Here is a 21,579-nt window from a genome sequence, read left to right on the forward strand (position 1 = left end):
GAGTACCAACTCAAGTAATATGGCAGAAATAGATTTGCATTTGTTTAATGCTTTTCACAACTAGTCGACATGTTTAGGAGTGGCAAGTGATTAGCCCTACTACCTTACAATACCAGGGATCTACATTAAATTTCAGCCTTGATGACTGAGTGGAGTTTGTACGTTCTCCCTATGTCTGTGTTGGTTTCTGTGAGGTGCTTTGGTTTCCTCCCACAGTCCAAAGATATGCAAGTTAGGTGGATTGGCCATGCCAAGTTGCCACGAAGTGTGCAGGGATATGTACGCTAGATGCATTAGCCATGGAAATGTTGCAGGGATGAGATGCTTTTCAGACTATTAGTACAGACCTGATCGATCAAAGGCGATAGGTAGATACAGGTGGGGGGGGTGATGGTGATAGGTCAGAGCAGAGAGTAGAACAGATTGTTAGGAAGGAAGGAAGATGGACAGGTAAGACAGTTCAAGAGGGCAGTGTTGAGTTGGAGGGCTTGATCTGGGATGAGGGGAGGGGAGATGAGGAAACTGGTGAAGTCAACATTGTGTGGTTGGAGGGAAGAGTGGAGCAAAGTGCAAAAATACTAATGTAATTGTGTCTCTGCAAAAGGGAAAATGGCCCTTATCTGCACTGTCGGGATTCTATGATTTCTTCAGAACTCACAGTCTCAGGATACCCAGTAGGTCATTTTAGACTGAGGTGAGATATTTCTCCACTCAAAGGGAGGTGAACCTGTGAAATTCTCCACCACAGAAGGCTGTGGAGGCCAAGTCACTGAAATTTTCAAGAAAGAAATAGTTTTCTAGAGCAGGAGGTATGTATGGGGTGAGTGGGAAAATGATGTTGCGATATGATCAGTCATGGTCATATTGCTTGGTGGATTGGACTCAATGCTCAAATGGCTGACTGTTTTCTACATTTCAAAACCTTTTACCATATGAAATGTTGTCATTATTGTGTATAGTGTATTGAATAGTATAGGAAGCAGCAGTTAATTTGTACACAGCAAGCTCTGGCAAGCAACAATGTGGATAACAACCTAATAATTTATTTTTGATATTGTTCAAGGGATAAATATTGATTAGGATCTGAGGAAGAACTCCTCTGCACTTCTTCAAACATATCTAGACACAGCTTTCAGTTTAAGGTCTCATCTGAAAAGTGGCAGCTCTTACATTAAGGTGGTAACTTTCATTTTTGTGTGCAAGTCCTGCAGTGAGATTTGAATCTTGTAGTTCATAGTTGAGAACCAAGGGTTGATCTTAGGAGTATTAACAGCAGGTAATAATATAAGAGAAGGCATTAAGAGTAATATCCTAATAATGTGAAATTAAACTGAAGTATTACAATGACATCGGATGCAGTATAACAACACAATAAAATGAAGAACTGAAGACGTACATTTATAAAGCTCCATTTACAACCATAGGAGATTCCAAAGATCTTTGCACTTGGGGGTTCAGAGGTAAGCAGTGTTTATTGGTTTTTAAAGACTTTTACTTCAAATTATTGCACGATGTGTAAATTTAATAGAAAATGATTTCTCAGGATTGCTTGTGGATCAATGCACAGCAGCAGTTGAAGTGTGGAAACTATCACACAGAAACAGGGTAGTCTGTCAGTTGTCTGTCTGGTTATATTACTCACTAATGCCAAAAATATATCGGTAGGTGGTAGATTCACTCAAAGTCTACAAATTGCCTGGGAAAATTTGTTAACGGTGAAAATCAGTCAAAAATTATGCCCTTAATAGAATGAAAGGGGATATTGAGTATTAACTTCTCTAATCATAGGCTGGTTCTTTCACATGTTTGTTGCTAATGAGTTCAATAAATGTGGGAGAAGCATAACCTGTAAATGGAGGAGCAGCATGGCCTCATGTTCTGAAACTTGGCGGGCACGGATTCATGTTGGAAAAGGACTATGAGGACTATAAGTGAGTACTTTAGGACACTTTTTATTCTCCTTCTGGACTCAGAGTCATAGAGATGTACAGCACGGAAACAGAACCTTCAGTCTAACCCGTCCATGCCGGCCAGATATCTCAATCCAATCTTGTCCCATCTGCCAGCACCCGACTCATATCCCTCCAACCCCTTCCTATTCATATACCCATCCAAATGCCTCTTAAATGCTGCAATTGTACCAGCCTCCACCACTTCCTCTGGCAGCTCATTCCATGCATGTACCATGCTCTGCTTGAAAAAGTTGCCCCTGAGGTCTCTTTTATATCTTTCCCCTCTCACCCTAAACATATGCCCTCCAGGTTTCCTACCCCAGAGAAAAGACTTTGTCTATTTATCCTATCCATGCCCTTCATGATTTTATAAACCTCTATAAGGTCACCGTTCCACCTTAGATGCTGCAGGGAAAACAGCCCCAGTCTGTTCAGTTTCTCCCTTTAGCTCAAATCCTCCAACCCTGGCAACATCCTTGTAAATCTTTTCTGAACCCTTTCAAGTTTCACATCTTTCCAATAGGAAGGAGACCAGAATTGCACGCAGTATTTCAACAGTGGCCTAACCAATGTGCTGTACAGCTGCAACATGACCTCCCAACTCCAGTACTCAATATTCTGACCAATAAAGGAAAGCATACCAAATGCCTTCTTCATTATCCTATCTACCTGCGACTCCACTTTCAAGGAGCTACGAACCTGATAGTAAAGTGTATTCCCATGCTAATTTTTTCTTTACTATTTCAATTCTGCGGCAACACTTGAAGTATCTGTATCTAGGTAACCTGTACCTAAGGTGGTGCCGAAAGGTGACATTACAAACTTTTCACTACTCACTCCACTGTATTGCACTGCACTTAACAATAAAGGCTGTTCTCAAAGACAGTATATAAATCAAACTGGTCTGGAGTCATCAGGGAAGCATTTTTAATGAGGCCAGAACCAGCATTAACAAAAATGGGAAAGGCTACTCCAAACAGGTTCTGAAGAAAGAAGGGGACAAGAGAAAGGGCTGCAAATGAATTGTGGGGGTGTAATGTGGCTACAAGGGAGAAGAGGAGGCTACAATGGATAGAAAACAGTTCTAAAACTGTCACAAACGAATTCCCAATGGAGATCCAAGAAAACTATATCACTAAGGTAACAAATTTTTTGCAATTGAATATGAAATCTCTTGTTTAAGGAGACAATGGGGACTGCAGATGCTGGAGAAATCAGAGTTGATGAAGCATGGCCTGATCTGCTGTGCCTTTTCCAGCACAATGCTTTATCAGTCTTTTGTTTAAGACTGTGTAAGTCAGGATAACATTACTTGCAAAACAAACTATACTGGATTCTAGCATTTTGAGCAATGTGTTAATTGTTAAATTTGAATCTGAGATTGAGATTGGAGATGCAGTAGAAAGAAAGAGACAGGCAACTACCTAGTTAAGATGGTTCTAGCTTTGTGCATATTGCACAGAAAGAAATTAACTGTGACCTCACTGATCTGTGGAAGATGTGCTTAGAATGATGGTTTTATATATGTAGAAGTGTGTATTTTGAAACAAGTGTTTGTTGCTAACTTTCATGTCTATCGTCTTACTTGAATTTAAATAACATGGTATCTAAGAAATTAACGATTTCCCTTGGGCTGTGGCTTTAGTTTAGTGGTGACTTGATAATGGAGGATATAAGAAAAGCAGATACTGGAGATCTGAAATAAAAACAGAAATTACTGGAGAAACTCTGCAAGTCTGATCGAATCTATAGGGAGAAAAGAGTTAATGCTTAGAGTCCAGTGACTCTTCAGAGTTGATGATTGAAAATATTAATAAATTATTCAAATTGTTTGAGTCTAAATCCACGTGTCAACACGAGAGTGTATTGTGACTGCATAATTGACTTTATAATTGAGTTGGTGGGAATGTAGTAGTAACCTCTGAAAACTTAAAAGTGGCACACAAAAATCTATTTTGACCCCTTTGCACACCAGCCTGTACAATGACATTTTCCCCCCCAACAAATCTTGAATCCCTCTATTGCCTTTTTGCTCCTGAATGCAACAAGCCTCCTGTTATAAGTCAGTGTTCTCTGCATTAGACACTCCATGTGACTGTTGTCATTCTCACCACTCACTATGTAAAAGAAATTCTTCCCAAATTCATTTTCAACTATTAAAAGCTCTCATTCTCCATTATTCGGACTCAGTCCTAGCTGAAATCATTCTCATCACACCCCTCAATTCGTGTAAATCTTTCTGGATAGGAATAATGTGATCAAGGATAGTCAGCATGGTTTTGTGAAGGGCAGGTCGTGCCTCACAAACCTTATTGAATTCTTTGAAAAGGTGACGAAGGAGGTTGATGAGGGGAAAGCGGTAGATGTGGTATATATGGATTTTAGTAAGGCGTTTGATAAGGTTCCCCATGGTAGGCTACTGCAGAAAATACGGAGATATGGCATTGAGGGTGAGTTGGAGGTTTGGATTAGGAATTGGCTGGATGGAAGAAGACAGAGGGTAGTAGTTGATGGTAAAGTTTCTTCATGGAGTGCCGTCACTAGCGGTGTTCCGCAAGGATCTGTTTTGGGACCATTGCTGTTTGTCATTTTTATAAATGACCTGGAAGAGGGGTTAGAAGGTTGGGTGAGCAAGTTTGCGGATGATACGAAAGTCGGTGGAGTTGTTGACAGTGAGGAAGGATGTGGCAGGTTACAGCAGGATATAGAGAAGCTGCAGAGCTGGGCAGAAAGGTGGCAAATGGAATTCAATGTAGCTAAGTGTGAGGTGATTCACTTTGGGAAGAATAACAAAAAGATGGGGTACTGGGCTAATGGTCGGATACTTGGTAGTGTGGATGAGCAGAGGGATCTTGGTGTCCATGTACACAGATCTCTGAAAGTTGCCACCCAGGTAAATAGTGCAGTGAGGAAGGCATATGGCGTACTGGCTTTTATTGGTAGAGGAATTGAGTTCCGGAGTCCTGAGGTCATGATGCAGTTGTATAAGACTCTGGTGCGGCCGCATCTGGAATATTGTGTGCAGTTTTGGTCGCCATACTATAGGAAGGATGTGGAGGCACTGGAACGGGTGCAGAGGAGGTTTACCAGGATGTTGCCTGGTATGGAAGGAAGATCGTATGAGGAAAGACTGAGACACTTGGGGCTGTTTTCATTAGAGAAAAGAAGGTTTAGGGGTGACTTGATTGAGGTGTACAAGATGATTAGGGGGTTAGATAGGGTTGACAGTGTGAACCTTTTCCCGCGTATGGAGTCGGGTATTACAAGGGGGCATAGCTTTAAATTAAGGGGGGGTAGATATAGGACTGAAGTTAGGGGTAGGTTCTTCACTCAGCGAGTCGTAAGTTCATGGAATGCCCTGCCAGTAGCAGTGGTGGACTCTCCCTCTTTATGGGCATTTAAGCGGGCATTGGATAGGTATATGGAGGATAGTGGGTTAGTATAGGTTAGGTGGGCTTGGATCGGCGCAACATCGAGGGCCAAAGGGCCTGTACTGCGCTGTATTCTTCTATGTTCTATGTTCTATGCTCCTTAATGTTTGAGAATGAGATGAACATTACAATCCAGCATACAAGTGGGAGTTGGGCACTCAGCTTCTTCAAACCTGCTCTACCAATCAGTAAGATAATAACTGATCTGATTACTTCATATTCCTGCCTACCCTGATAACCTTTCATCTCCTTGCTTATCAAGAATCTATCCACCTTGGTATAAAACTGCTTCCAACTGGTTCACATCACTACACAAGCCAATGACAGACCTGATCATTTGAACAATTTAAACAGCAAAGACTTACATTTTTTTTAGATCTTTTAGATTACTTAGTGTGGAAACAGACCCTTCGGCCCAACAAGTCCACACTGACCCGTAACCCACCCAGGCCCATTCCCCTACATTTACCTCTTTACCTAACATTACAGGCAATTTAGCATGGCCAATTCACCTAACCTGCACATTTTTGGATTGTGGGAGGAAACCCATGCAGACACGGGGAGAACGTGCAAACTCCACTCAGAGATTCGCCTGAGGCAAGAATCGAACCCGGATCTCTGGCACTGTGAGGCAGCAGTGCTAGCCACTGTGCTGCCCATTTATATTGTACCTTTTGAAATGGTCAAAATTCCAAGGAGCTTCAGAAGAATACCAGGCAGTAAAATTTGATGTCAAGTAACAGGTAGAGATAAAAGCTAGTGGCCAAATGTTTGACGAAAGAAGTAGATATTAAGCAGCATCTCACAGGAGAAAAGCAAGGACAGAGAGATAAAAGGACAAATTTCTGGAGCTTAGGGTCCAGACAATGGAAGAAGGCCTTACTACTAGTGGTGGAATGATTAAATCCTAATGTGGTCAGAATTAAAGGAGTAAAAGTATCTTGGAGAGTTGTCAGGCTTGAGAATAAAGAAAGAGAGGGGTGAGGTCATGGAGGGATGTGAAACAATAATGAGCCTTTTAAAATTGCTTAACCAGGAGCAGTTTGTTTGTTCAGTTGATAAGTTGATGCAGACGGGCATAAGTCCAGCAAAGTGGAGTCCTCAGTTATACAGTTCACCACTGACCAATTAGGACTTTTTCTCTGAAATTAAATAATTAACAGCCCAAACACAATAACTGTTGAGTTCATTTGATTCTGAGCTGCTCGTTTTGCAAATCTGAACCTAACAGGAGGTGTAACAGCTTGTTTAGGCTTGGTGGGAGGGAGTACTGGTTAAACCAGTTTAACGAAACAAGTTGCATCATAAGCTAAGTGCTTTTGGGTTTCTGCTTGTGGGAGTAGGAGCTCCAGTTTTAATGAACAGATTGTTGCTTGAGTGAAAAAAAGTTGAAGTTCTACCTGCACAGACGTTGCTGTAAGTTAATAAGTAGGTGAAAAGGTCCTTGGTGAGTCTAAATGGCCGGGTGGTGTGATTTAGTGAATGTTGCTAAATGTAGGGTGATGCACCTTTAGCTTCTGCAGGTTTTTGGACACAATGTAAATTTTGTTTTCAACTTCTAAGCTTCTAATATGTTGAAGACGTATTATTGTAAGAACCAGCTGCTGAATGGGCGTTGCTGTAGCTACATTAGAATCCGATATATTGATAAGTTGGAATTGTTCAGTGCTACTAACATTTTTTTTGGATTTCCTACAGTGTGCCTTATGACAAGAACCTAAGATTTTGTATTTCTGTGTGTCTTTTCACTAAGCAATTTCCTCTGGTACGATCTGCTCATAAGATTGTGGATGAGCTCACATTTTAACTTTCTAAATCGCAGAATGTCTCTTCCACTCTATTTGCTGAGCTAGGTTGGCTGTGTTGCTTTTTTTTAAAAATGTTCATTTACGGTTTTCAGATCCGTCAATGACTTCCGTCCCACCCGGTTTTCTGTTAGTTCCCATTAACTTTGCAACCATTTGAAATCTCTGCCCCAAATCTGGCTTCTTACACATCCCATCAGCTACCCTAGCACCTAAACTCTGAAATCTCATTCTTAAACCAGACTGCTTTCCTGTATCCTGGATAGCCGTCCAACCTGTGCGATGCTGCTTTGCACCTTTTGATTAGAATATTATTCAGTGTGGAGTGTCAGAGGCTGAGGGGCGGCCTTAGAGGTTTATAAATCATGAGGGGCATGCATAGGATAAATAGACAAGGTCTTTTCCCTGGGTGGAAGAGTCCAGAACTAGAGGGTATGCATAGGTTTTGGGTGAGCGGGGAAAGATATAAAAGGGACCTAAGGGGTGCTTTTTCACGCAGAGGGTGGTACATGTATAGAATGAGCTGCCAGAGGAAGTGGTGGAGGCTGGTACAATGACAGCATTTAAAAGGCATCTTGATGGGTATATGAATAGGAAGGGTTTAAGAGGGTTATGGGCCATGTGCTGGCAAATGAGACTAGATTAGGTTATGAGAAAGTGTGGTGCTGGAAAAGCACAGCAGGTCAGGCTGCATCCAAGGAGCAGGAGAATCAATGTTTTGAGCAAGAGCCCCTCATCAAGAATGAGGCTTGTGAGCCGAGGGAGTGTTGAGAGATAAATGGGAGGGGAGTGGGGTTGGGGGGAAGATAGCTGAGAGTGCAATAGGTAGATGGAGGTGAAGGTAATGGTGATAGGCCGGAGAGGTGGGTGGAGCTGTTCAGCGGGAAGGAAAATGGACAGGTCATGAGGATGGTGCCAAAGTTGGGAGGTTGGATTTGGGATAAGGTGGGGGGATGGGAAATGAGGAAACTGGTGAAATCCACATTCGTGCCATGTGGTTGGAGGATCCCAAGGCGGAAGATGAGGTGTTCTTCCTCCAGGCGTTGGGTGGTTGGAGTGTGGTGACAGAGGAGGCCCTGGACCTGTATGTCCTTCGCGAAATGGGAGGGGGAGTTGAAGTGCTTGGCCACGGCACAGTGGGGTTGGTTGGTTGGTTGGGTGTCCCAGAGATGTTCTCTGAAGCGCTCTGCGAGTATGCTTCCTGCCTCCCCAGCGTAGAGGAGACCGCATTGGGAACAATGGATACAGTAAATTACATGTCTGGAAGTGCAAGCAAAACTCTGGGTGTGGAAGGCTCCTTTGGGGCCTTGAATGGAGGTGAGGGCGAGGTGTGGATGCAGGTTTTGCAATTCCTGCAGTGGCAGGGCAAGGTGCAGGGTGGGTTGGTGGGGGTTGTGGACCTGACAAGAGAGTTGCAGAGGGAATGGTCTTTATGGAAAGCAGATAGAGGTAGGGAGGGAATATATCTCCGGTGATGGGGTCCCGTTTGTAGGTGGAAATGGTGGAGGATGATGAGATGTATACGGACATTGATGGTGTGGAAGGTGAGAACTGGGGAAGATTCTGTCTTTGTTGCGGGGTTAGAGGCCAGAGGTGGATGAGATGTATTGGAGGGCATTATCAACCATGTAGGAGGCGAAATTGTGGTCTTTGAAGAAGGAGGCCATCTGGTGTGTTCTGTGGTGGAACTGGTTTCCTGGGAGTAGATGCGGCAGAGGAATTGGGAATAAAGGTTATTACAGGAGGCAGGGTGGCAGAAGGTGTAGTCCAGGTAGCTGTGGGAGTCGGTGGGTTTGTAGATGATGTCTGTATTGAGTCGGTCACCATTGATGGAGGTGCAGAGATCCAGGAAGGGGAGGGAGGTGTCTGCGATGGTCAGGGTGGATTGTGTTAGTGACGTTGATGAACTGCTCGACCTCCTTGTGGGAGCATGAGGTGGGGTCAATACATTCATCAATGTAGCGGAAGAAAAGATACGAAATAGTGCCGGTGTAATTACGAAAGATGGACTGTTCTTCGTAACCAACAAAGGGACACACATTGCTGGGGCCATGCGGGTGCCCATGGCTACCCCGCCCCTTTTGTCTGGAGGAAATGAGAGGATTCAAAGGAGAAATAATTGAGGGCGAGGACCACTTCAGCCAAATGAGTGAGTGTCAGTGGACGGGTACTGGTGGGGACATCAGGAGAGGAAGAAACGGAGGGCTTGAAAGCCCTCGTCCTGGTGGGTGGAGATGTAGAGGGACTAGATGTCCATGGTGAAGATGAGGCATTGAAGGCCAGGGAAATGAAAGTCTTGGAGAAGGTGGAGGACATGGGTGGTGTCCCGAATGTGTGTGGGGAGTTCTGGACCAGAGGGGTTGGACAGTATGATGGTATGTGGCAATATTAGGTGGGGCAGAAGCAGGCCGAGATGATCGTTTGGCTGGGGCAGTCAGGTGTGTGAATTTTGGGTAGGAGGTAGAACTGGGCAGTACAGGGTTCCCAAACTAAGGTTGGAAGCTGTGGGTGGGAGATCCCCTGAGTTGATGAGGTTGTGGATGATCTGGATGATGTTTTGGTGATGGGAGGTGAAGTCATGGTTGAGGGGGCAGTAGGAGGGGGTGTCTTTGAGTTGGCACCTGGCTTCAACGGTGTAGAGGTCAGTGCGCAACTACCACTGCATCCCCTTTGTCGGACCGAAGGGTCTGTTTCCGTGCTGTATATCTCTACGACTCTATGGAATATCTTCCCTGGGTGCGAGTCGGAGCAAAATGTCTGGAGATTGTCGTTTGCTCAAATGTCAGGTTCCTCTCAGTATGCCTGAGTGGTTCTAATTGTTTTGCACCAGCTTGATTGTGGGAGTTGCTGGAAACTTAAAAGTTAGACTTCAGTCTGTCTTCAGAGCTTCACATTTCCTATCTGAGTTTATTCCCTTAACCCTCCACTCTCCAGGGCTTATTTGTCTGTAGCTGCAAGTTTGGTTCATGTATGCCAGGGCGTATGGAAAGGCTGGTGGACCTGCACACTGCATGCCTGGGGCTATACCTCCTCTGGGTTTCTGTAAAGCTTCAACCTGTAGTTTTCAATCATCTTGCTAATATCTCTTTGAGTCAGTGTAAGCTTTTAGAACATAAGAACGAGGAGCAGGAGTAGGCTATGTGGCCCACCACCTCAACTCTGGAATCAACCTAGTGAACCAACCGTCTTCTGCACTCTCTCCAATGCCAGTACATCCTTTCTCATCCTTCTGTGTGATGTGCCTTTTAAGAACATTGGGATATTTTCAGATTAAAGGTGCAATATTATTGCAGGTTGCTATGTTTTGAGGTTTTTATTTTTTCACCACCTCCCCCTTTTAACAAGATTGAAAATGTATTGTTTGGTGAAGAGGAATTGGTATGAATATGTTGACCAGGCCAGAGAAACACAGCATGAATTGAATAATTAAAGGTGAAATCTTGTTACTGTGTCTGGAGAGTGACTGTGGATGTGAGTTTCCACTTAGATGAGAGCTTATTTCTCATAATCACTTCGCAGCCAATCAATTAGCTATAGTTGTTTTTACAGGGTTGGGAAGTTGCTAACTGACCATTACTTCAGTGGTTGAAGGTCCAGATGCTATGATTAACTAATATCCACTCCTGAAAGCCAGCAGCATTATTCTGCAAGTCCTAAAAGGAGCTTTTCCATCTTGAGCTGGTGACTTGCCACCTCCAAATGCCTCTAACTCTCTTTCTCTTTCCCCCGCCCCCACCACCACCAAACACTTCATCATCCTAGATGGTCCCTTCATCAACCTTGCCCTATCTTCTGTAATGTTCAAGCTACCACCTTGATCAACTGTTTCAAACTGGAGTAGGGAAGTCTTAATGTAATTGGCACCACTTATTTCCTGCAATCTAAGGCTGACAATGAGGTGTACCTTCTCTAAGGGTGATAGTCTTTGTAGCTTTGCCACCAAGAGCTAGGAGGGCAGAGACCTTTATGTATATTTAAGATTGAGAGATTCCTAATCAGGTTACGGGGCAAATGCTGGAAGACCAATATAACAGGTGTCGAATCAGCCGTGATCCTATTGAATGGCAGAGCAGGCTAGAGGGGCTGAATGGCCTATTCTTGATCCTTTTGCTTTTACAGTCTAATTCAGTTCTCAACATTCATCTTGTCATTGGGAAACTGACATTTCGTTTCCCTCTGTTGAAATGCCCCACCTGCCTCATTTCTCAGCTTGATTCTGCCCTGGGACTGCTAATATGGCTTTAAACGAGAAGACAAGAGATTAATAATATTAGCAATGATAACTAGATCAGGACAGGAAAGGACAGAACATGCAAACCTTTAAAGTTCATCGACAAATAAGATCATCATCAGTGTAAGACAAGATAGAGTCATGCAGCACAGAAAAAAACCCTTTAATCCATCGTGTCCATGCCAAACAAATCCCAACCTGACCTAGTCCCATTTGACCCATATCTCTTTAAACCCTTCCAATTCATGTACTCATCTTGATGCCTTTTTAATGTTGTAATTGTATCCACTTCCTCTGGTAGTTCATTCCTTACACGCACTGCCCTCTGAGAAATATTTACCACGTGGGTTCTTTTTTTAAATCTCCTGTCATTTTAAATCTATGCCCTCTAGTCTTTGATTTGGTCCCAGTAAAAAGATCTATTCACGCCTCAAGATTTTACAAACATCTGTAAGATCAGCCCTCCGCCTCTGACACTGCAGGGAAAAACACCCACCCTATTCAGTGTTTAGATCAGAGTGGTGCTGGAAAAGCACAGCAGGTCAGGCAGCATCCGAGGAGCAAGAAAATCAACGTTTTGGGCAAAAGCCCTTCATCAGGAATATTCCAGATGAAGGGCTTTTGCCCGTAACATTGATTTTCCTGCACCTCTGCTGCCTGACCTGCTGTGCTTTTCCAGCACCACTCTGATCTAAACTCTGGTTCCCAACATCTGCAGTCCTTACTTTTACCCACCCTATTCAGTCTGTCCCTATAATTCAAACCCTCCAGTCGCGGCAACAATCCTCAACTATGCAATTTAATAATTAATCTGATTGTCTGTCCGTCTCAGGCTTCTAACATTGATAACGAGATGGATGAATTAATTACCCAAGGACCAAAAGCTATACTAGTACAAATGAGAAGTCATGGAAAATGTTCTTCAGAAACCAAAGATGTATAATTAATAAGGGAGCAATAAAAAATAGCAAGGGGAAACTTACTGGTGGGGATAATTTTTAGGATCCTTAAGTTTTAGTTACAATGTAGGACAGGCAATAATTGAGAAATAATAGGGACTTGTAAGAATGACACTTCAATAATCATGAGAGGCTTCAATCTCTATATGTAGGTTGGACAAATCAAATTGGCAAACATTGCATTGAGAACATAAATTGACTCAAATACAATTTCTTAGAAGAATATCCTGGAGAACTACCAAAGAACAAGCTATTTTAATCTTATATATTGAATCAGATTAATTATTAACCTCATAATTACAGTAGGAGAGAGTGATCATAATGTTTCTTCTAGAATTTCACTTCCAGCTTGAGAGAGAAGTTTGGGTCTGAAACTACGGCAATTTCAAAAATATAAAGGCAGAGTTAGCTAAACTGCACTGGGAAGACGAATTGGAAGGGAAATGGTAGATGAGCAGTGAAAGGCATTTTAAGGAGATATTTTCAACAAAAATTCCATTGAGAAAGACGGACTTTACGAGAGGCTTGCGCCATGTATGTTTAAGCAAGTTAAGGATGGAATCATTATAAGGAAAGACAGACAGTATTTCAAAACACAACAATAGGCTAGAAGATTAGGAAAACCTTAGAAAATAAAGAATGACTTTTTTAAAATAAAAAGGAAAAAATTGTGAGAATAAACTAGTGAGAAGAAAAGCACCAGCAAACTCCAAGAATTTCTTAATATATAAAATGAAAAAGCTGGTTCTCTGTTGGATGAAACTAGGGAAACAAAGAAATGGTAGCAACCTTTGAATTGTAGAAGATGCAAAAACAGCAGCAACCAAAAGTGAAGAATATAAAAGTATTGTCAGTAGAAAAGATTAGACCAGTTTACAGGCTTGAAGAAGGACAAGCAAAACCTGCCAGGCCATTCAGTTCTGGCTGATTTTCAGACTCCACCGCACTTGCTATTTCCCTCCATTCCCTTTAGGAATACTAAGATCATGAGATGCAGAAGTAGGCCATTTAGCACATTGAATTGTGGATCAATGAGATCGTGATTGATCTGATGAATCTCAACTCCACTTTCCTACCTTATCCCATAAAGAACGGTCACTGAACCTGAAACGTTAAATGTGATTTCTCTTCACAGATGCTGCCAGATCTGCTAAGCTTTTCCAGCAATTTCGATTCTTGATCATTAATTCTCTTACTGATTCAGAAATAAATACATCCGAGGTGAAGATGACCTAGCTTTGACAGCCCTTTGTTAGACACACATCATAACTGATTTCCAGTGTCATTATCATTTCTTGCCAACTCCCGTTTCCGTCAGTTCTCTGAGGGAATGTAGTATATTTTGCATTTAAAAGGCCTTTGACAAGGTGGTATGTAAAAGGTTACTATAAACTATAAGAGTTCATGGTGTTGGACAGATGATTTGGCTAACCAATGGAAGAGTTGGGATAAAAGATCATTTCAGTTCAGTAAATTGTAAATAATGAAGTGCCACAGAGATCAGTGTCGCAGCCTCGATGGTATTATTTACAATCTGTTAATGACTTGGTTGAAAGGACCAAGTGTATTGGAACCAAATTTGCTGACAGTACAGAGGTAGATGAGAAAGCAAGTTATAGGGAGGACAAAGAGTTTGCAAAGGAATATAAATAGATTAAATGAATGGCCAAAAATTGACCAAAACGTGCAGTATAATGTGGGAAATTTTAGAGATGATTCATTTTGGTAGGAAGAATAGAAAAATAATGTACTTTTTTAAATGAAGAATTGAAGCATAAAGTTTGCATGCAATTCCTTTAACTAATTAGGCCAATGAAATTGGCCTTTTATTGCAAGGGACTGGAGAAGAAAACTAAGGAAGGCTGACTACACCTGTACATGTACTCATCAGACCACACCTAGACTATTGCATAAAATCTCTTTCAATACATTTTTTTAGAGATGAATACACTTGCATTGGAGACAGTTTGGAATATGTTCATTGAGTTTGCTTCTTGGGGCTGAAAGATTGTCTTCTAATGAAAAAGTTAGGTAGGTTTAGCCCATAAGTGTTTTCAAGATGTATCTTGCAACAAAAATGTAAAATTTGGTGAGTTTTGCTGATGCTGTATAAGGTGTTGGTGAGACCACAATTGATATACCGAGTACAGATTTGGCCTCTTTATTTGAGAAGATATATAACTGACTCACCTCATTTCTGAGATGAAGGACTTCTCTAATAAAGAAAGATCTAACCTGTTCAACTTAAATCCATTGGAGTTTAGAAGATTGAGGTGATCTTATTGAAACATATAAGATCTTTAATGGGACTGGATACAGTGGATAGCATAGAGGAGAAAGTGAGGACTGCAGATGCTGGAGATCAGAGTCGAAAGTGGGGTGCTGGAAAAGCGCAGCATCTGAGCAGCAGGAGAATCAACGTTTCGGGCAAGAGCCCTTCATCACGACTGATACTTGTGAGCCGAGGGGGTGGAGAGAAATGAGAGGGGGGGTGGGGCTGGGGGAAGGTAGAGAGTGCGATAGGTAGACAAACAGAGGTGGGGAAACGATAGGTCAGAGAGGAGGGTGGAGTGGATGGGTGGGAAGGAAGATGACAGGTCATGAGGTCGGTGCCAAGTTGGAAGGTTATAACTGGGTGAAGGTGGGGGGTGGAGAAATGAGGAAACTGGTGAAATCCACATTGCCGTGTGGTTGGAGGGTCTCAAGGTGAAAGATGAAGCATTCTTCCTCCCGATCTCGGGTGGTTGGGGTGTGGTGATTGAGGAACCCCAAGACCTGCATTTGGGAGAGTTGAAGTGTTCAGCTACAGGGTGTTTGGGTTGGTTGGTCGCATGTCCCAGAGATGTTTTCTGAAACACTGTGCAAGTAGGTGCCCTGTTTCCCCAGTGTAGAGGAGACCACATTGGGAGCAATGGATACAGTAAATGACCGGTGGAAATGCAGGTAAAACTCTGATGGATATGGAAGGCTTCTTTGGGGCCTTGGACAGAGGTGAAGGGGGTAAGTGTAGGCACAGGTTTTGCAATTCTCGTGGTGGCAAGGGAAGGTGCCGGGAGGGAAGGGTGGGGGATATGTCTCTGACAAGAGAGTCGCGGAGGGAATGGTCTTTAGGGATGGGGAAGTTGAGGGAAATATATCTCTGGTGGTGGGGTTCACTTGTAGGTGGCAGAACACTTCAACTCCGCCAAGGATATCCAGGTCCTGGGCCGCCTCCTTCGCCACACCCTCACCACCCAACACCTTATCTTCCACCGTGGGACCCTTCAACCACACTGCATCAATGTGGATTTCAACAGCTTCTCACTTCCCCTTCCTCCACCTTATCCCAATTTCAGCATTCCAACTCGGCACTACCCTCATGATCTGTCCATCTTCCTTCCCACCAGACCGGTCCACCCTCCTCTCCGACCTATCACCATTACCCTCCCATCTCCATCTACATATTACACACTCAGCTCCTTTTCCCCCAGCCCCACCTTCCTCCCATTTATCTCTCCAACCCCTTTGCTCACAAGTCTCAATCTCGATGAAAGTCTCTTGCCCGAAACGTCGATTCTCCTGCTCCTCAGATGCTGCCTGACCTGCTGTGCTATTCCAGCAACTCACTCTTGACAGTGGATAGCACGGACATTTCCTCTTTGACAAACTGAGGAATGTTGTTTAAGAAGTGTTCCCTTTTAAGATGAGAGTTTTGCTTTTCTATTAAAGGGCCACCTGGGTGTGAAATTCTCTTCCCAAAAGTAGTAGAGGCTGTGTCTTTTAATTTAGTTGCGATAGTAAGGGAATGGAGTATTAAATGGAGGGAATTCTGGCTAAAACTATACAATATATTAGTCTGACCATAGCTGGAAGTGTGAATAGTTTTGGTTCCCTTAGCTAAAGAATAATATACTGGATCGGAAGCAGTCTAGAGGAGGTTCATTAGGTTGATCCCGGATATGGAGGAGTGCTCGTTTGCAGAGAGGTTGAGTAGGTTTGGCTTGAACTCAATGAAATTTGGAAGGATGAGAGGAAATGTGCAGATTATTATGGGACTTGACAGGGTAGATCAGCCATGATTTTGATTGAATGGTGGAGCAGAAATTACCTACTCCTGCTTCTACATCTTATGGGCTTGTCTGTTTGATAGTCAAGGGTTATGAGGGTCAGGCAGGAAAGTGGAGTTGAAAACACAACCATCGTGCCATGATCTTATTGAGTCACAATATAGGCTTATAGGGCAAAATGGTTAATGCCACTTCAGTCCTATGAGAGATTTTGACGGAGTAGATTCTGAGAAGATACATTCCTTTTGAGGGGATGTCTAGAACTTGGGAACTCTAGAACTCTAGAAAATGAGAAGCCATTTAAAACAGTTCATGAGGAATTCTGATGGTCCTTTTAATCTTTGGAATCCTCCACCCAGAGAGAGGAGTGGAGTTGGAGCGAGTGAGCAGGCAGTAAAGTGGAAGTGAGGCTAACATCTGATTTGAATGGCATTTTACCTATTCCTGCTTTTGTTTTATTTGCCAATCTTATGAACCAGACTGAGCTCCTGGCAAAAAAAACTATGCACTTTTACTTGTTTTTTGTGAATTTGTGCTCATTGTTGATATCAGTAGGGAATAAGATTAGTCCTTCATAAGGAAATAATTACAGGGCCTTGAAGAAAGAACAAGGGTGTGGTATTAATCGGTCCTTTCAAAGAGTGAAAGTACAAGCACAAAATGGTGAATGGCCTTCTCTACTGTATTCAATAAAATGAGACTTTTTGTTACCAACCATTCAAACCCAACTTCGAGAGCTGAAGGCAGTCTCCTAACAACTACACCGGTTTGTGGCTACCTCCACTACTACTTCCCCTTAATCTGAGTTTAAATTTTTCTGCATATTCAACTTTCATTCAACATCTCCTTTAAACACCTGCCAGTTTCCACATTGTGAGTCACCATCATGAGTCAGCTTCCTGCTTCTTGGTCGCAAAGCACCTTCGGAATAAAATGACCCACCCAAACATAGTCATTTTGTTAATGACTCAAGTGATCAGTTAATCTACCTTTTTTAAATTATGAAAGATTGAGATTGAAATAAAAATAAAATGCTTGAACCAAAACACGATAAAAGACGCAAATCAACGGGAACTATGGGACTGAAAAAAAAAACAACTTCCATGTTTTTATCAAGTCTTTCATAACCACAGGTTATTGAAGCCTGTGCTACTTTGAAAATGTAGTCACCTGACAGTGTGGAAACATTGCCCACAAATGGCAATGAGTGATCTCAAATTTATTTTTGTAGTGAAGCTGTACAAAGATTAAAATATTGATCAGCAATGATCCCTGTAAACCGAGCAACTGCTCCAAGGTTCTGCAAATGCAGGTCAGTGTGCTGACACCATTCCCAGAATTGACTTCCAGTTTCTGAGGTCCACACAGAAGAAAACAATTTGAGGGAACAAAGTTGACCATGACCAGTACACTGAGGAGAACTCTCTTGCTCCTCTTCAAGCAGTGTTCAAGATCTTTTACACCCACCTGAGAGGGCAGAAAAGCAGCTTCAGTTGATGTCTCATCTGCAGGACAGTGCACTTGACTGTCCTGCAATCCTTCAAAGTTGCACTGGAGTGTGAGGCTAGAAGTTATTCTCGGATATGATTGGTTTACCTGGGTGATTTTCAATAAGGTGGTGATAATCAAATTTTTCGAAGAAAATGTAAAACTAAAGACTGTGCAATTTTAAAATGGGAATGGATCTATTTCTGTTTATCTTAGTCTAATTGTCCAATAAGTTCTTGGAAGCTGAAGTTTACACATTTCTTCCTTTTTAGTGCCCAAAACCCTGTTGAAGTGTAAAACAAATTAATGTGCCTACCATTATGTTAAACTGAAATGTGTAACTGCACTGAAGATGCAATTAGAATATCATTCTTGTCAGATCTGGTAGTGATGTGAATGTAGTGTCATCTTTAAAAGGTTGACCAAATTATGGGGAAGAGTGAAGGAACCAGCACAGGAACCAATGTTTTGCATTAATCTGGAATTCACCCCCAACTGGCAATTAACACTTTCAAGAAAGAGAATGATAGAGTATGGGGTTCACAGGGATAAGGAATAGCAGGTAAATGGAGTTAAGTTGGAGATTAGTCAATGTCAGACTGAAGGTGAAACTTGTTCCACTGATATCCTTTTAATACTCCAAACAAGCAAATAATTTATCAACTTCAGTTGTGAAAATTTCAAGCAACCGCCACTCCTCACCCCCAAATGGGGGAGTGAGTTCAATCCTTTTACTACCATTTGTATTAAATTTTAGACTTGCACCCCATTATACCCACTGGTGGAAATAATTTCTCTTCATCTACTATTAGGGGCGGCACGGTGGCTCAGTGGTTAGCACTATAGCCTCACAGCACCAGGATCCCAGGTTCAATTCCAGCCCTGGGTGACTGTCTGTGTGGAGTTTGCACATTCTCCCCATGTCTGCATGGGTTTTCTCTGGTTTCTTCCCTCAGCCCAAAGATGTGCAGGTCAGGTGATTTGGCCATGCTAAATTGCCCATAGTGTGAGGTGCATTAGTCAGAGGGAAGTGGGTCTGGGTGGGTTACTCTTCAGAGGGTCGGTGTGGACTGGTTAGGCCAAAGGGCCTGTTTCCACACTGTAGGGAATCTAGAATCTAGTCTATTATTGCTTTAAAGACATCAATTAGATCACTCGTCAATGTTCTAAACAGAAAGGAATGCAAGCCAGTTTATGCAACCTAATAATGTAATTCTTTAAGCTGTGGTATCAATCTGGTGAATCTGCCTTGTCTCCCATTCTATAATACCTTCCTGCAGTTTTCAAATACCACAAATCTGATTTTTCTGTCCAAAATTGCAATACACTGTTCCTTATTCATACGGTAGTGTCTGTGTGTGAATTGTTTGGATCTTTTTATAGCCAAGCAACTATAAAAAGATCCAAATAATTCACACACAGACACTACCGTATGAATAAGGAACAGTGTGTTGCAATTTTGGACAGAAAAATCAGATTTGTGGTATTTGAAAACTGCAGGAAGGTATTATAGAATGGGAGACAAGGCAGATTCACCAGATTGATACCACGGCTTAAAGAATTACATTATTAGGTTGCATAAACCTGGCTTGCATTCCTTTTATTTAGATATAACCTGCCCAAGGAATTTATTGGTTTAGTGTCTGAATGACTAATTCAAAATCGTTAGTTGTGGAACCGCCTACAGTGTTGGCATTGGTATTAGTGTCTAACAGTGAATATTTAGTGTGTGAAACCCTGTCTGATTTGACTGTTCTGGTTCCTCTGTGCCTTTCTACACTTCGTAAAAATACTTAGGCTTATTTATTCATTCTACACTTTCATTTTGACAGATATTACTAGAGTTGGCTCCCGATTTTTTTTTTTAACGTTGTCAGTGTTCGTTTCTTAAGCTGCACCAGGAAGTTCTTGTTTTGCACTTGCTGTATGTGTGCTGTAGCTATTCAGTTGAGGTTTCATTGAGCACAATCCTTCTTTTGATCTATTCTTCCAAACAGTTTCTTTTGTAATGTTGGATTGGTCTGTTTTAAAGTTGTACATCTTCCTACTTGCTGCAGTGGTTTGTGCTGGATAGTGTGAAATTTTAATGTTTAATTCCCTGCTTCTTAAGGGGGCCATTGCTTCTATACAAGGGGGCATAGCTTTAAATTAAGCGGGGGGTAGGTATAGGACAGATGTTAGGGGTAGGTTCTTTACTCAGCGAGTCGTGAGTTCATGGAATGCCCTGCCAGTAGCAGTGGTGGACTCTCCCTCATTATGGGCATTTAAGCGGACATTGGATAGGCATATGGAGGATAGTGGGCTAGTGTAGGTTAGGTGGGCTTGGATTGGCGCAACATCGAGGGCCGAAGGGCCTGTACTGCGCTGTATTCTTCTATGTTCTATGTTCTATACTTGGTTGGTTATCTGTTATATGATGTGCTATTCCTGTCATTCAGCAGGTGCAACAAATTCAGTCAAAAAGTAATACTGACTTGTATTCGCAAGCTCAATTCTAGAAAACAGGGGCAGTCACAGTTCATATTGTTTTAAAGCCTGCCTCTCTCACCATGCTCCGTCCTTTGGAGAATTGGGGATTTTGTTTTTCTAAAGGACTTTTAGAACAGTCTAACCTTTTGATAGTCACTTTGTTTGTTATGGTCACTGCTTTGGCAAGTCTAATAGCCAATTTGTGCAAAGAAAGATCTGATGTGTAGGAATGAGACATGTCATTAGTTTTTTTTTCTGTTGAAGTTGATTTGAGGGCAGAATGTTGGCTGGAACCCTGAAAGTTGCTCTACTCTTCAAATATTTCCTGGGAGCACTGAATCTAAACTAATGCTAATCTGTTTGCCTAAACTTTCTGCTTTAAATATCATCCCATTCTTAATCCTGATGTGTTAAATACTTCCAGCTGATTCATCCATTTGTTTTGACTTATTTTAACTTTTGCTCCACATTTCTGTGCACTGTCTGCTTGAATATGTGCTGTGATTCATTCAGTGTACTGAGTCGGTGTAAGCACGCATGGACTCCAAACTCTTAAAACAATACATCTCTTTCATATTAGATTGGCAGGTGGAATTGAGTGAGATAATATTTCATGTTAGTGGGTAGTAATGAAATTTTGAAAACTCAAACAGCCTGAAGGCCTTTGACCATCTTCCTGAATCTGTATTGGATTTCAAAAATAATACCAAGTTCTTGAAATCTGAACCACCAACCACTCAGTATCACAACCCCAATAATCCTAGCAGGGTTCGCAGGTTTCTCACAACCACTAACTTCACCATGGATCACAGCACTGCTACTCCCATGAATTCCATTCAGAATTCTAAACCTATCAGGCCCAACAACCCCATTGGGAATCACAGGTACACTAACTAGTTCTGCTGTTCCATGACATCAGACCTGGCCTGTATCCTGACTACATTCACTTGCCTAATTTCATATTCCTTTAATATTCTAGGCTAGCTGAATTTAACATTGATTGAGTTTGCACCTCCAGTTTTTTTTGTGTGAGGAAAGTTCCACCATTTGTATGAAGCAATAGATGCTTCTTAAATTCTTTCCTGTATGGCTCAGTTCTAATTGTTAGCAACAAGACCTGCAGTTTGTTTTCTTTGATCTGTAAAATTTTTCAATTCAAATACCCCCCCCCCTTTTTTTTTTGTAATTTTGTTTCTCC

General features: G+C 42.2%; 1 protein-coding gene across 2 annotated transcripts in view; it reads left to right on the forward strand.

The window, feature by feature from the left end:
• Nucleotides 1-1,231: 1,231 nt before the first annotated feature.
• The window catches only part of LOC122560317 (14-3-3 protein beta/alpha-1-like), a 42,489-nt gene continuing 22,141 nt past the window's right edge, over nucleotides 1,232-21,579 (forward strand). Inside the window, exon 1 of one of the 2 annotated variants that reach the window (XM_043710912.2) lies at nucleotides 1,232-1,460. The gene's annotated coding sequence lies outside the window, so the exon portion shown is untranslated. Of the gene's footprint in view, nucleotides 1,461-6,673; nucleotides 6,800-21,579 lie in introns of those variants that run through there. The other variant, XM_043710913.2, reaches the window with a different exon arrangement.

The sequence above is a fragment of the Chiloscyllium plagiosum genome, unplaced genomic scaffold (genome assembly GCF_037043375.1).
Source record: "Chiloscyllium plagiosum isolate Xiang-an unplaced genomic scaffold, Cpla_swu_hap1 HiC_scaffold_15, whole genome shotgun sequence".
In the NCBI taxonomy this organism is placed as follows: Eukaryota; Metazoa; Chordata; class Chondrichthyes; order Orectolobiformes; family Hemiscylliidae; genus Chiloscyllium; species Chiloscyllium plagiosum.